Source organism: Haliotis rubra, unplaced genomic scaffold (assembly GCF_003918875.1).
Source record: "Haliotis rubra isolate DU_JTF1 unplaced genomic scaffold, ASM391887v1 Scf349, whole genome shotgun sequence".
In the NCBI taxonomy this organism is placed as follows: domain Eukaryota; kingdom Metazoa; phylum Mollusca; class Gastropoda; order Lepetellida; family Haliotidae; genus Haliotis; species Haliotis rubra.
The window spans coordinates 476,260-494,141 of record NW_025767023.1 but is presented as its reverse complement, the minus strand read 5'-3'; positions in this window follow the sequence as shown (position 1 = coordinate 494,141).

Here is a 17,882-nt window from a genome sequence, read left to right as displayed (position 1 = left end):
GCAGACAATATTCACCATGCACACGGCTTGGCGTGACCAGCCGATTGATCAAGGAAGGGATACTTTACAATTCTAAACATATACATAATCCAAAATCAAAAGAATCTTTTCGTGAAGTATCAGAAGACCTAAGTCTTTAAATGATCTATGGCTGGAAGCTAATCCAGATATTAAAAGGTATCCTTTGAGAAAGTCTCGACAATTAATACACAGGAGTGTGGACTTCTCCCTAGTGAGTAGAAATGGCGACAGATGAATAGTTTCAACTGACATAACAGAGAATTGATCGAATCTTTTATTGATATCTACAGAAGCAGAATTCACAAAACTTAATAAAGGGACTGATTTTGGAAATTCCACAATAATCTGTCACACGATAACACGCCTCACAAATACTATTAAAGGAACAGTTTAACTATTCTACAATTTAGATAAAACGGTGGAAACAACGGTGTTACCGCGCATGTTTTTTATTGATTTTGGTTCACGTATTTAAACGGACGTCTGCTACTGAGGAACTGGTGACTAGACGAAGTGGGTTTCGTTCTATTAGATATTGTGTTATAGAAACTGAGTAATTGAACGAGGGCATGAAGCAGCTGAAGTACTTCCGAAACCTGTGTCTTGTATTTACCCTTCATTTGATGTTTGTTTTGACCACGGCGGAATATTACGCTTTGGATTGGGAAACGCTGTATGAAGACGTAGACTCCACATTGAATACAGTAGGCATCAGATTGTGCCAAACTACATGTATGCGTTATGATGACTGCTTATCTATTTTGTATAACCCAGTTAAACTAACCTGTTCCTTAATGGATGCAGATCACAAGTCAGAAGAGAAGAATGGATTGGCCGTCATTCGTATGGATTTTAAAGTAAGTTGAGCATAGACGTTTCGTGAGAAAATTGTATGGAACATATTTCATGATATAGTATACATTGTACTTGTAATTGACAGCAGTCTAGTTATTGATCTCAACAAAACACCTTTAATGTGATCTGCAATTGCTTTTTCAATGGATGTTAAGTTGTCTCACCATCTCCTTGTTCCATCTTTAACGCGGCCACATCACTTTCTTGCGGCTTGACACTTCATTGGAAAATGCGCAAAGCATTGAAAAGGGTTAACGAAATTGATTTTTAATTAAACCAGTCTGTGTTTTACATAATATTTAGTTGCCCCTGTGTATACAACGTATTTTACACATCCCAAATGAAGGATACTCATTCGTCCAGAAAACCCTCTCGACTGACAGATGTTGCACGTCAAAAACGTTTGAGTTTAAAATAATATCACACCAGCTTTCAGTCTTGTAATTCCTACCTCTACATCATACAGAAGTTCTGTTAATCTACTATTGAAAAAACGTATAAAGACAGAAATAAATTAAAGTTGCAAGCAACATTGAGGGCTCCTTGGCTTGGATATTTTCTAGCCATTTGGTACCTGTCATGCAGATGTCGAAAGCAGTAAAGGCTGTAGCTGATATGGATTATATCATTGTCAGTAATGATAAATACTTCAGCAGTAAACTTTGAATTCTTATGTTTGAGGGTTAGATACAAAGGATTGTGTTGTATGGTATGGGTAATTACACTTATGGCTTTGGAAACAGCTGTTGGCTTGATTAGAAAATCGAAGAAAAAAGAATAATGCACGTTCAATTGCTAATAATTTATTTCTTTTTACTGAAAATGTGGTTGTTTTTGGTGTTTATTTTCGGGTGAGTGTAGATAACATTTCCATTTAAATACGTATCAACAACAGCCAAGTTGAAATGTGACACGAAGCGCCCGTACCAATATCCACAACGCTGTTTCTCTCACGTTGAGCTTGGTGGACACATGTCATCGGTTCACAATTGCGCAAATCAATATTCATGCTGATAACCACTGGATTGTCTGGTCCAGACTCGATTATTTACAGACCGCCACCATACAGCTTGAATATTGCTGAGTGTGGCGTAAAACTAAACTCACTCACTCACTCACTAACAAGCTGACGCAAGTGAACTTGTGATTTCACAGCAATTAAGGTACTTCAGTAGTTTGTATCAGTATCCATTACACTGTTACACTCGGGCTGTTCGAACTGAATTTGTGAATCGAGAGCAGGTCTATATACTGGAAATACACGTAACACCTCGATACAGGTCACTATGAAGTTTTAAAATCCATGCAAACTGCAGAAACCCCAAATGTTACCGAAAGCGCATTACTCTTTGGGCATTGCAAAGCCGGCGAGTTGGTGGTCTTGAACGATTTTACTAGCGCTTCCTTCAGCTAGACCAGGGTTACCCCCCTTAGACCACAGCTACAACTTTTACTATGACCCGGCACGCTCATTCATTGACAGTCTTTAAAAGCTGCCTAAAACATACCCCTTACAAAGGATTGAATTACAATGAAGATATAAAACCTATACTGCACTGTATTTTAATTTTGTGTAGCGCTAGCCCTCGTCATTGTCAATTGAAATTAACATCGTCTCCCATATCTGCACTTAGTCCACGCTTTGCAGTGGTAGTCTCTTTATAGGAGATATTTGTTCTCCCGCGTGAGCGCTCATCTGATAGTGAACTACCTGAAGGAAGTCTGTATCATAAATTGTAAATGTGTAATGTGACTAACAAATTGCCTGCTTTTAAATTTATTGCTATGACTTTTCTGTTTTAAATGACACTGTAATGAATATATAGGTTTTGAAATAAAACACATTTTGACTGTGTACTTACAATGTCTATTAATGCAGACTTGTTTTCGTCACTATATGGCTGGAATAATGCCGATGTGAGGGAAAGCCCAACTCAACTCAACTTATAGGAGATATCATAAGGGGAAAATTAAGTAGGCAAAGTGGCGCCAAGGAATCCCATGCACATGTTGAGATGTAGATATAGATGTAGATGTCATGAACATGTGACTGAATACTTACGTATTAGTTTTCCATTACTATCCGTGCTGTCACGGTAAATAAACGTGTACAACTTGCCTGCGTCTGTGGGGAATCGATAACAAACAGCGCGAGAACCTGTGAAGGAGCAGCCATAATCGTCTTCGCGCTTTCCTACAGACTGTTGCATGTTTTGCACGGGTAATCTGCCGTGTGTCGTAAATGTGTGAGAAACTTTTGAAACATTCGGCAATGTATCCCTGGGCCGTCGGTGATATAAAGTACTGCCATATAGCTTGAATATTGCTGAGTGCGGCGTATAACTAAACTCACTCATTCACTCACTCTAACGCTGACGCAAGTGAACTTGTGATTTCACAGCAATTAAGGTACTTCAGTAGTTTGTATTAGTATCCATTACACTGTTACACTCGGGCTGTTGCAAATGAATAGTGAATCGAGAGCAGGTATATATACTGGAAATACCCCCTAACCACTCGATGAAGGTCACATATGAAGTTTTCAAATCCATGCAAACTGCACAAGACAGAATTGATTGGCAAACGCGCATTACCCTTCGGGAATTGCAAAGCCGGCGAGTGATGGGTGTGGACATAATTTTACTAGCGCTTCCTTCTGCTAGACCAGAGTTACCCCCCCTTAGACCACAGCTACAACATTTACTATGACCCGGCACGCTCATTCATTGACAATCTTTGAAAGCTGCCTAAAGACATACCCCTTACAAAAGATTGAATTACAATGAAGATATAAAACCTATACTGCACTGTATTTTAATTTTGTGTAGCGCTAGCTCTCGTCATTGTCAATTGAAATTTACATCGTCTCCCATATCTGCACGTGGACCACGCTTTGCAGTGGTAGTCTCTCTATAGGAGATATCGTCCTTGCGCCTTCCTTCAGACCGTCGCATGCTTTGCACGGGTAATCTGCCGTGCTGTAAATGTCGATGAAACTTATGATACATTCGGCAATGTATCCCTGGGCCGTCGGTGATATAAAGAAGTCCCTATTTTGTCAAATCTGTCCAAACTTTGGGTTTTTGAATGTAAGGATTATCTATGATGACTGGTGCGTTGTTGGAAGACATTTTGCGTGATGTTTCGCGTGTTCTGCCTGGAGTTTAGGGTCAGTTTGTTTGGCACTCTTTTTCTTTCATTTGGGGCACGTCTCAAATAGTTTTTGACCTGATGTTGAACAGATGTTTTGATCAGTAACATTTATGGCGCTCTTCAAAGTTTGAAAGCCGTAGCGCTTGCAGTGACTTTTGACATAGGACCAAGAACAGAAAATGTTCAACAACCAAAGGCCACTTCAGAACAAGCATTTAAAGTGTTGTATGTGGTAAGTTTAGTTTGGCACAAAGTGGCAAAGAAGCCCGTGAAAGTTTTTGAAGACAACTTTTGCCGAAAAGTAGCGTACAATATGGCGGTCATGATATAAACATAGGCACATTTGACGATGCTACTGAGTAGGAACATGCATAGACACAAAGTATGCAACGTTTGAAAGCCGTAGCTCTTGTAGTTTCAGTGCAGCACATTTTGGGAGGAAAGTAGTCAGCATTTTGCTTAAAAACATTAAAAAACTTTAATCCAACATAGCGTCCAAACGGTGCATTTTAGCGACTCGACCGGTCAAGGCGAAATTGTAGACATTTTGATTGCGCATCTGCTCAAGAACTTTGGCAAACATTGGAGCATTGGTATTGGAGATATTTGTATTTGCGTTTGAAATTTTTGAATTAATTTTCAATTATCAGCCCTTTGCTATTGGGCATAGAACCTTGAGATTTTTGCACAAACAACTTCAGCACTGTGGGCATCTGGGTGAATTTTTTCAAGCGATTCAGTCCACTGGTGCTCTTTGTACGAGTGGAACAAAATCCGGCGGAATAAGAAATAATAATAATAAAAACACGAACGATTACAATAGGTCTCCTGCCTTTTGGCAAGGAGCCCTAATAAGTTTGTTATCCCTTAAGGAAAAACATGGTCTCAGAAGATGACAATTCCAGAGTGGTCCCCACAAATGTGAAAGAACAAATCATCTGAAAGTTACTTTCAACTTAATGAGAGAATTCCTAAATAGCAAAAGGTACCATTTTAGCCCGTGGTTAATGTATGGACCAGGTTTGGGTGAAAAATGTCCTTCTACCAATCTACCTTTTTAGAAGTCCAAATCGTTTCCGTGGAAATCGAGAAAACTATAAATGTCCCAAACCCACAAATAGCCAGAGACACCACTTCGGGATCTGTTTCATACATCTGCTAAGTTCTGTTGAATGACACTGAATGGTTTTCTGGAAACGACACCTACATCCATGTCATCTAAATCTAACTTGTTTCCTGGAAATAGGGGAAAATCAAATGTTGAAGATTTATGAATTATCAGAAGGCACCTGTTAACTTTTGTTAATACATGTTCCAGGTTTGGATGAAAACTCTTTCATTGATTTTGAGTTGTACCCCGTTAACGAAATACACCCACTCCTATTGAAACCAAGTCCAAAGAGTTTCCAGGGAAATCAAGAAACACAAAAATGCCAAAAATCCGCAAGTAGTAAAGGACAAGACTTCAAGATTTGTTTGATATATCTACCAAGTTTGGTTCATAACTGTTTTAGACCAAAGTCAAGATTGTTTCCATGGAAATCGAGAAAAATAAAAATGCTAAAGATCTACAAATAGCTAAAGACACCACTTTAGGTACTGTTTGATATATCTACCAATTTTTGTAGAAATATATTGAACGGTTCTTGAGTTATGCTCCGGAACCCAAACAAACGAACGAACGGACGGACAAACAGACGAGAGGTTGACAAAATTCCCGGCCGGGAGAAAAAAAAATCCCATCTGCATATGCATCCGCCTGCCCGTACGTTCGTCCGTTTTCGGAGCAGAACACCTAAACCGTTGGCAATTTCCTGTTGAAACTTGCTACAGAGATAAGTGTCGTGATGAAGCGGTGCCTTTCGATGCCTCAGGTTTTCATTTGCTTTTATTTATTTATTTACCTGTTTCGTTTTCATAAAAAGTTGGACTGATACTGATTTAGAGGGTGGAACTAATTTCCATATTTTCACATTTATTGATAAAACTTGCTGTTTTAATCAGCCCTACGATTTGGGATTGTTGAAAATGTTGAACTGCAAACGTGTTGATTTTGTCGACTAGCATGTTAACAGACCAACTTGTATTAATTACGTTTTTTACTTCTCACAAAGGACCAAAATGGCACCTGTCCTTCAAAGCCGAACGATTTGGATATGAGATGTCTGAAGACTCGATCTGGAAAGCATGTCTGGGTCGAAGAAATGTCTAATAATGACTATTAACGAAGCTTTTGTACAGTGTTCCGTGTGTGTCATATCTTGTCAGCTCAGCTCAAAGTGGGAGGGAAGCCCGAAGTGATGAAAGTTTGAGACGTTTGGCACATCGGCAAATTGCAAAACCATCATCTTCAAGCGTTTTCACTGTCTGGTAAATAGGACAAAAAACAGTGCATTTTGCACTGCCAACAACGTCAAACAATTTCCAGTACTGTTTCAAACATTCAGTTACTATAAGAATTACACCAGCTGCACACGAAGCGAGTTATAATTTAACATTCAGTGTCACAGCGGCAGAGTTGCAATAGCATATAGACTTGAGCAAGAGACAACAGAATATACATTATTTAAAGGGGAAGGATGAAACATGAAGTTGGGTTTTTACGATGCACCCAGCAATATTCCAGCTATATGGCGGGGCTTTGTAATTATTTTAGTCTTGATCAGACAACACCATGAACATCAATCGGCGCAATTAAAGATCAACATAAACTGGCTTAATATATGTATTAAACCGTTCAAAACCACATTAGCCCCCACATAAGATGGATGCAATTCAGGCTGCTTCACAGAATTTTACCTGTAAACACCCATTTGGTCAAAATGCAAATTGTTGAAAGTAATCTAAGTACTTTCTGTGGGGCAGAACCTGAATCAATAGTTCATCTGTTCTGGAATTGTAGAGCAAGCAAGAACTTTTCGCAAAAATTCTCATATTGGCTGAAGCTAAACTGTGTACACACAGGTACTTTATATCTTAATTGTGATTTGATCCTTTCTGGGTTTTCACCCACATTTCATACCGACGATACTTTTGACTTGATACTACTACTGGCCAAGTGAGTGAGTTAGTGAGTTGATATTTAACGTTACATCGGCAATATTTCAGCCATATCGTGACGAGAACATTTGACATTGAAATAGAATATATAGAGATATTATAAAAACCTGCCGACGAAGGACAGTAAAAATACTAGATAATCACAGATATGAACATAAAACTAGCGAACAAAGATAAAATATTCCAATTAAAGAAGACAATACAATGTACAAATGGGCTATAGGTCGCCAACAACTGAAGGTAGATCACCATACTAAGGCCCACTGGCCAAGTACTATGTTTATAAACATAAGCTGAGAAATATATAATTTCTATGTGGTCACACTTCAAGAAGGAATTAAAGTATTATTATCTTGTAGAAAAAGCCAGATATTGGACAAGACAAGACAAGATTTTATTAGGTCAAAGACCAATACAATATAAATATACTGAGGTAGATCCCAAATAAACCCCACGAAGAAATGGTTTCTTCGAACATTATTCAGTGGAATTGTAGAGGCCATAAAACTAATCTACATGAACTACATCTATTGGACCAGGAGTTTAAACCGTACAAGAAACGTATTTGAAGCAGACAGATTCTTTAAACTTTCGTCAGTTCAACACATATCATTATTATTCTCCTACAGGTGATAGGGCCACTGGAGGATCATCCATTCTTGTAAGACATGGTGTTATCCACAGCCCCGTGACACTCAAAACAAATCTCCAAGCAGTTGCAGTGCGAATTACCTTGAACATTACACTTACTCTGTGTTCAGTGTACATTCCGCCATCATCAACTCTTATGCAGGCTGATCTTCAAACACTTTATGATGATCTTCCCAAACCATGTGTACTCATGGGTGATTTGAATGGGCACAACCCACTCTGGGGGAGTGCGACCGCAAACACTAAAGGTAAAATTCTGGAGGAATTTATTTCACATAGTAATTTATGTATATATAATGATGGTACAGATACATATTTACATCCTGGTATAGGAACATATGATTTGCCCTTGATTTGACAATAACTGACTCCAACTTACTAAATGAATTTGAATGGTCAGTCCACGATGACCTTTGTGGAAGTGACCATTTTCCTACTATACTCAAACGTGTAACCCCATCTGATGCTCCTCCATCCTCAAGATGGAATTTTAAAAAAGCTAACTGGCCTTTATATGAAACGTTGTGTGCTGACAAACTTAAACCTGAATGTTTTATTGATGTTCCTGATGCTATCACATGTTTTTCTGATGAACTGACTACCATAGCTGAGGAGTGTATTCCAAAGTCTTCTGCAATTCCACACATTCGAAAACCATGGTTCAATGATGAGTGCAAACAAGCTCGGAAGGAACGGAAAAAAGCAGAACATTATTTCCGTCGCCACCCTATGGTGCATAATTTGAATAAATTTAAAATTATTTAATGCTAAAGCGCGGCGTGTCTTTCAACAGAATGAACGCCAATCTTGGCAAAATTATGTATCAAAAATAAATTCTCGAACTCCCATGTCCAAAGTATGGAACATGGTCCAGAAAATTAAAGGTAAAGGTACTAAATCTAGTGTCCATCATCTTAAAAATGGATCAATTACTTACCAATAAATCAGATATTGCGAATAAACTTGGTGAAACTCTCGCTAAACACTCTTCCTCTTCTAATTATGTGCCTAAATTCCAACAATATCAAAAACAACAAGAAAAGAAAACTATTAACTTCAATTCAGATAATGGGGAAGATTATAATGAAACATTTTCTATTTATGAACTCCATACTGCTCTTGAGCGAGCTCACGATACTGCTACAGGGGCTGATAACATACATTATCAACTCCTGAAGCACTTACCAGATTCATGTTTAGAGACGCTCTTACACATTTTTGATGATGTTTGAACGTCAGGGACATTTCCTTCCTCGTGGCGTGACGCTATAGTATTACCAATACCTAAACCTGGACGTGATCATACGGATCCGTCCAACTATCGACCGATTTCAAAACTAGCTGTGTTTGCAAAACCATGGAACGAATGATAAATAATCGACTTGTTTGGTTGAGTTGGGTTGAGTTGAGTTGGGCTTTACGTCACATCGGCATTATTCCAGCCATATAGTGACGAGAACAAGTTTGCATTAGTAAACATTGTAAGTACATACTCGGAATGAGTTTTATTTCAAAGACATATATTGATTACATTGTCATTTAAAAGTAGAGAAAGTCATAGCATCAAATTTAAAGGCAGGGCAATTTGTTAGTCACATTTCATAGTTACAATTTATGGTTGTTACATTACGCACTTACAATTTATGATACAGATCAACTTCCCTCAGGTAGTTCACTATGAGATGAGCGCTCACACGGGAGAACAGATCTTTTAGGTTTGTTGCATCATAATGTGAGTCCCTTGCAGACGATAAGTCCACGCATTCAAGCAGAATACGCTTGATGGTGAAAACCTCATCGCAAGAGACGCACATGGGGGGTCCATCCCCATCCGTTTTCAGCAGATAGTCATGTGTAAATCGACTGTGGCCAATACGACATCGTCGTAAATTTACCTCATCACGTCTTGACTGACAACCCAAGTAGGTATAACCGATTGTTGGCTTCAATTCATGGAGTTTGTTTCTTCCTACTTGAGTGTCCCACCTTTTTTGCATCAGGTCCCGAGTATAGCTTTTGATAGTGGGTTTGAAATCACTGTACGGGCTTAGCAGTGGAGATAGGGGCTTGTCAAGAGCTGCTTTTGCTGCAGCATCGGCCTTGGTGTTACCTGCTATGCCGGCGTGACCCGGCAACCAGCAGAGGACGATGTCACATTGGCCAGTAGAAAGGTCGTTGTAAAGTTCTAATATGTCCAGGATGATTGGGTGAATTGAAGTCACATTTTGAAGTGCTTGAAGGCAGGATAATGAATCTGTAAGAACGATGAAGTTTTGGGAATGTTTTTGCTGTTGAATGTAGGTCAAAGCTGAGAAGATAGCTTTGGCTTCAGCGGTGAAAATGGAACTGTTGTCGGGGATCCTGGAGGAGACAGTCTTGGATCCAATGACTGTAGCGCTGGCAACTTGGCCATCGTCCTTGGATCCGTCTGTGAAAATGGGTGTTATTCTTCGAACGTAACTGGTTGTATTCCTGTTGGAACACCAAAGGATTTTTTTCAGACTTTTTGAGTTTGGTGAGGGTAAGATCGACCTGTGGTTTCACCATTTGCCATGGTGGTGAGGACAGAAGTCGGTAAGGTGCAATGATGTTGAGATCAATTTTAGCTGCAGATATGTGTGGTTTGATCCTGATTCCAAGTGGTGGAACCAGGCTTGGCAGTTTAGGAAACAAGTTTTCATAGAGCGGGTTGAAAACACAATTGTATGCTGGATTGGACTCATTTGAACGTAATTTAGTTATATACTGCAGTGAGAGTTTAATGCGGCGTTGGTCGAGGGAAGGTTCATTGGCCTCCGCATATAGACTGTCTACCGGAGAGGTCCTAAAATCCCCCAGGCAGAGCCTCAGCCCTTGGTGGTGGATAGAGTCTAATTTTTCTAAATTGCTTTTGCAGGCTCCACCGTAGACAATAGAGCCATAATCTAGTTTACTGCGAACTAATGATCTGTACAAGTGAACGAGGGTGGTCTGATCCCCTCCCCACTCTGTATTTGAGACTACTTTTAGCAAGTCTAGAGCCTTCAAGCTCTTTGTTTTCAAATATTTTATGTGTGGTAAGAATGTCAGGTGGCGGTCGAATATGAGTCCAAGGAATTTGGCCTCTTCTACTACCTTGATGGGAGTACCATCTAAAGTTAGGTCCGGATCCTTGTGTGGTTTGTATTTACGACAAAAGTGAATACAATTTGTTTTGGATTTTGAAAACTTAAAACCATTTTCATTGGCCCATTTTTGGATTTTGTTAAGGCAGAGTTGTAGCTGCCTTTCTATTGTGTGCATGTTCTTACCACGACATGAAATATTGAAGTCATCCACGAAAAGGGACCCATCATAGCAACTGTTCAGAACGTTAGTGAGGCTGTTAATTTTTATGCTAAAGAGTGTGACAGACAGGATGCTGCCTTGGGGGACGCCCTGATCTTGGTGGAAATAGTCAGACAGTGTGGAACCCACCCGAACTTGAAATTGTCTGTTGTTTAAAAACTGAGATAAGAATTGAGGTAGTCTACCGCTCCGTGGATCAATCGAGCCTGCGGGTTGGCCCTTCGCGGGGCCTTCTTCCGCGTCGTTTGGTAAGCAACGGCCAACTCAGAACTGGCATGGACCAGGGGAATCCGACTGTCTAATTAAAACGGACCAGGGGAATCCGACTGTCTAATTAAAACCAGGGGAATCCGACTGTCTAGTTAAAACGGACCAGGGGAATCCGACTGACTACCCCTCAATCCTTAGGATACCATGTTTCCACGTTGTATCATATGCCTTTTCTAAGTCGAAAAAGATAGATACTGTATGTTGTTTGTTGACAATGGAGGTTTTGATGAGTGATTCCAGACGCACCAGATGGTCAATAGTACTTCGTTTTTTTCGGAAACCACATTGGAGGTTACTGAGGAGATTATTGGTCTCCAAGTACCAGATTAATCGATTGTTGACCATGCGCTCCATGGTTTTGCAAACGCAGCTAGTTAGTGATATAGGACGGTATTTGAGGGATTAGTATGATCGCGGCCGGGTTTTGGTATAGGGATGATAATGGCATTGTGCCACGAAGGGGGAAAGTGTCCGGATGTCCAGATGTTATCAAATATGTTAAGTAGTGTTTCCAAGCCTGAGTCAAGGAGGTGTTTCAGAAGCTGATAATGGATTTCATCAGCTCCTGCCGCAGTGTCGTGAGCCTGTCCTAGGGCAGTACGTAATTCATGGAGGGAAAACGTTTCGTTGTAATCCCCATTATCAGAGTTAAAATTGACTGATTTCTTTTCTTGTTGGGTTTGGTATTTCTGGAACTGAGGGTTATAATTTGATGAGGCGGAGTGGTTTGCCAGAGTTTCGCCAAGTTTGTTTGCAATTTCAGATTTATTTGTTAGGAGAGAGTCACCATCTTTCAGGTGGTGAACTCCTGATTTTGACCCTTTACCGTTAATCTTTTGAATCATGTTCCACACCTTGGACATGGGTGTGCGGGAGTTGATTTTGGACACATATTTCCTCCATGACCGGCGTTTAGTTTGTTTGGAGGTACGTTTTGCCCTGGCATTTGTCATTTTAACAGCATTCAGGTTATGCACTGTAGGGTGTTGTCGGAAATATTTTTCCGCCTTCTTCCTATTTTTCCTAGCTTGTTTGCAGTTTGTATCAAACCATGATTTGCGTATGTGCGGGTTTGCAGAGGACTTAGGAATAGTTTTGTCTCCAATGGCATTTAGGACGTCTGAAAATAGGTCCATGGGGTCAGGAACATTCCTGAAGTTGCCTGGCTTAAGTTTTTCTGAACATAGGGTTTGGAATAAAGGCCAGTTGGCCTTAGTAAAATTCCATCTTGTTGATGGTGGTTCATCCGTGGGGTTGATAGGAGTAGGAATTGTTGGGAAGTGGTCGCTTCCAAAAAGGTCGTCATAGACCGTCCATTCAAACTCATTTAAAAGATTAGAATCTGTAAGTGATAGATCGAGAGCAGAGTATGATCCAGTGGCAGGATGGAGGTAGGTGTTTGATCCATCGTTGAAGATGCATACGTCATTATTGGAGAGAAACTCTTCAAGGACCTTTCCCTTACCATTTGTATCAGTACTCCCCAATAGGGGGTTATGGCCGTTGAAGTCGCCCATGATTATGCAGGGCTTTGGGAGTTGATCGTATAAGTTCCGAATATCTGATAGGCGAACAGTTGAGGTGGGAGGGAGATAGAGGGAACATAGTGTAAACTCTATGTTCAGAGTCATGCGGACAGCAACAGTTTGTAGGTTGGTGTTAAGTGGAACAGGGCTATGGAGGATGCCCTGCCTCACCAGGATAGAAGTGCCTCCTGTAGCTTTTACACCGGGAGGAGAAAAGGAGTGGTAGGAACTGTACCGACGGATGTCAAATTTATCAGTCCTTTTTAGGTAGGTTTCTTGGAGACAAAACGCGGATGGTTTGAAGTCTTGAATCAATAACTGTAATTCATTATAATAATTCTTAACTCCTCTGCAATTCCATTGGATCATGTTTTGTGGATTCATGGTGCTTCCACTTGTGACGTGTCACGTGAACGTGAGAAAGCGTTTGATGAACTCCTATTGGTGTCTGGTGGAGATGGAGTTACCTCCATATCCAGAGGGCCAAAGGAGTTATGGACCTCGATGGGGACCTCTGAGGGAGAGGTGGCCTTTGGTTTTGTGTTTGACGGTTGTTCAAGTTGCTTTAGTCTCTCTAGCCTCTTTTGTCCCGTTTTCTGCGCGCAGTTTCTGTTTCTTGTTTTGGCATTTGTTCTGGTGTTTGTGATTCAGAGGTTTTGACTTTTGGCGTTGGAGATGGAGTGGCTGAGATGGGCTCATTTGTGTTGAGTTGAGTTGGCCACATGGTTACCACCGCAGTTTGTGCACTTCACTTCCTTAGTACAGTCGTTGCCCTCGTCCTTGTCACCACAGCGATAACAAACAACAGAGGAACGACAGGACTTGGTCCAAACTTTTGGCAGTTGTAGCACCGGAGTGGATTGGGGACATACACCTCCACACAAATGCTACAAAACCCAGCTTTAATCGAGTCAGGAATGTTTGCTCGCGCGAATGTGAAGAGATAGGTGTTCGTTGGTTGAACAACACCGTCCTTTTTGAAGGTGAATCGTTTTACGGCTGTGACGGATTGCTGAGAGACTTCCTTGACAATTTGTTCTTCAGTCATGTCAGACAGGCATCGAGCTATGTCCCGTACAATGCCTCTACACGAGTTAAGTGTTTTGTGTGCTGAAACAGCGACGATGATATTGACAAATTCTTGTATTTTGAGGAGATTCAAGGATTGTTGTTTCCGGGTACATTCTATCAGGAGAGAGCCAGATCGGAGCTTTGTAACATTGGCAACCTCTCCGCAGATACCAGCGATACCTTTGGAGATTGCAAAAGGATTCAATTGCAAAGGTTGCTTGTCACAAGCCTCAATGATCAGGAAGCGTGGCCAGTAGTCAGGTCGGAGGGGCGTACTCTCGTCAGACGAGGAGTTGTCTGTATCCATGTGTCTTCGTTTTGAACCGGGGTGAGTAATGTGGTTCGGCATCCCCTCTCCCCACCCGCCGTGGAGTGTCAACAGGGACGATCTGATATTGCAGCGGATCTCCAAGCTGCAAAGACCAGGGATAAGGGGGTGTTATACTCCAGCGAATTTGACATGAAATGCTGTAGCTGCCTACCAGATTAAAGGTCAGGATGGTTCTGTCCATGACAATCAATTGGAGACGTACAGAAATCGGAGGTCAGCATCACCAGATTGGCCCATGAGCCACCGCCTTCTGTGCATGGGTCTGCGAGGCTAATTTGTTTTGGTAGAATATTAGTTAACATTTTGAACATGGCCAAAAGTGTTATGTAATACCAAATTTTGTATAGACATTCCATGCACAGGGCAAGGCGTGACCAGCCGATTGGTAGAATCGGGCCTATTTGTTAAAAACGCTCTAATTAATAAACAACACGCCGTGTCTATCTTTTTTGATCTTGAAAAAGCATATGACACTACATGGAAATATGGCATTTTAAAAGATTTACATGGCCTCAATTTATAGCTAACTTTTTAAGTAACAGACAATTTCAAGTCCGCGTGGGTTCTACCCTGTCTGATCATTACAATCAGGATCAGGGTGTCCCACAAGGCAGTATCTTGTCTGTCACTTTATTTAGTATCAAGATTAACAGTTTATCAAAGGTTTTAAATGATTCAATCGATGGATCACTTTTTGTGGATGATTTTAATATTTCTTGTCGCAGTAAGTACTATTGAACGGCAAATGCAGCTGTGTTTAAATAAAATAAATAAATGGTGTCTTGAAAACGGCTTTAAATTTTCTAAATCAAAAACTAATTGTATACATTTTTGTAGAAATATAAACCACATAAAGACCCGGAACTGTTTCTCAATGGCACTCCCATCAAAGTTGTAAAGGAGGCCAAGTTCCTGGGTTTAATGTTTGATTCTCGTTTAACGTTTCTGACGCATATTAAATCCCTTAAAACTAAATGACTGAAGGCACTTGACTTGTTGAAAGTCGTTTCCAATTCTAAGTGGGGAGGGGATCAAGCCACTCACCTACACCTATATCGATCATTGGTCCGCTCGAAACTTGATTATGGCTCCATCGTATATGGTGGAGCCTGCAAAAGCAACTTAAAACTATTAGATTCTGTCCATCACCAAGGTCTTAAGACTTTGTCTTGGATCCTGTAGACAGTCTCTGCGTTGAGGCAGATGAACCATCTCTTACACAACGCCGTATAAAATTATCCTTGCAGTATATAACAAAACTTTATTCTAACGAGTCTAACCCTGCATTCAACTGTGTCTTTAATCCTCTTTATGAGGATTTGTACAACAAAAGCCTTCTCTTGTTCCACCTCTTGGTTTAAGAATAAAACCATTCATTTCTGCTGCTGGCATTGAGCTGGAAAATATAGCTCCTTCCCGTCTTCTTTCTTCTCCTCCTTGGCAGTTGGTTAGGCCACAAGTTGACCTAACATTAACAGCATTTAAAAAAGCAGAAACTAATGAATTACAATATAAACAAGAATATAATCAATTTAAAAGTAAATATAATACATATAAATCCTTATTTACAGATGGGTCCAAGGATGGTGGCGCGGTGGCTTGTGCCACTGTCATTGGATCCAGAACAATCTCTTCTCGATTACCAGATAACAGCTCTATTTTTACAGCAGAAGCAAACGCCATATTAACAGCCTTAAAATATATATAAAAACCACCCTAAATATCAACAATATATCATCTTTTCTGACTCACTTTCTTGCCTTCAGGCTATTAAAAATATTTCTTGTACACATCCACTTTTATTAGTAATTATTGAATTGCATAATGAGCTTGCTACTGGCCAATGCGACATCGTCTTTTGTTGGTTACCCAGCCACGTTGGCATTTCTGGGAACACAATGGCTGGTCTTGCTGCTAAGGCAGCACTCAACAAATCTGTGACACCACTTCTTATTCCATACTCTGATTACAAAGCTAGCATTAGAACTTACATCCGCGATCTGATGCAGAAGAAGTAGGACACCCAGGTAGGTATTAATAAATAACATGCAATAAAACCCTATATTGGTTACACCTACTTGGGTTGTCAGTCCAGATTTGAAGAGGTCATCATGCTACGATGTCGTATTGGCCACACTAGATACACTCATGAGTACCTATTGAAAGGTGAGGATCCTCCGTTTTGTATCCCTTGTGATGAGAGAATCACGGTCAAGCATGTCCTGCTTGACTGTGTTGAATTCTCCATCATAAGGGATAAATACTTCAATGTGAAAACAGTTAAGGATCTTTTTAACACTGTTAATTTTCATTTAATTATTGGCTTTTTAAAAGAAATTGACTTAATGAATGAATTTTGAATAATATGTTCTGTACATATCTGTATTTTAATTATTGGTAGTTAAGATTAGTAACTGAGATTGTTAGTGGCTGTACCCTCAAAGGGGGTTGAAGTATTGTAAAATTATTGTCCTCCTGAGAGGGTACGTGAGTCCTAAAACATTTCAAGTAAATTTAAGTATACCAGGTGTTTTAATCGTAGTATTTTTGTCATTTTAATGTATGGCTAATTCTCGGTATAAACGCCAATGGCTGAAGGGATGGTGTAAATCCAGCTAGGGTCCATGCAGGTAGCAAAGGTACTGTAAGTCCCCATGGTCCCTAGTATGGTGATCTACCTTCATTTTTGGCGATCTATAGCCCAATTTTACATTGTATTGTCTAGAAATAATTTTCCACTTTTAAAGATATATGTTAGCTAGTTTTAACTCAATCTGTGATAATTTAGTGGTTTTACTGTCCTTCGTTGACAGGGTTTTATATATTATATGTATGTATTACAAATTTAGAACTAGTTTTAGTCACGATATGGCTGAAATATTGCCGATGTGACTTTAAAGCTTAACTCACTCACTATATTCAATTGGTGTGAACTTCACCTGAACTTCGCTAAGTCAATACAAAATGTCTTGATAGTTATGCAATGGAGATATGGTTCAACACCAAAAATAACTATAAATTGAGAATATATATAAGTTTTTCAGCCATTAGACAGCGAGGAATGTCATTCTTGTAAATATATGTTTTGGGCTCTAGATACGAATTCAGAAATAAAAGGTTTATGTTAGGAATAAATTGATTTTCCCATAAGTATCCAAAACCCATTGTATATGTAATTTTTTCAGTTTTGATACCCAGTTAATTTTACCCATTTGAAGCATCTAACGGTAATAAATTATAACATTTCTTAGGAAAACGTGAAAAAAGGCATATTTCACAGTTAGTACCAATACATAATACAGCGTTTGTATGCAAAGATATACATAGGGTATATCCCGCATTCACCACGTACTACGTGGTTGGGGTTACATAGTTTAACACAGTATATATATTTACAGGCTAAGGTATAAACTGTTTTAATAGATGAATTACAATCACAGTCTAGACCCCATACATATATAGCGTATATTCCTTGCAATGCTGTTCAAAGACATTAATACGTTTTAGGAAAACACGAAGGGACTCAAGACACAGCCTTGACGAATTCCAATATTACAATCAAACAACTGTAAACAAGAAGACAAAGTCATCAATATCCCCCGCAATGGCAAAATACT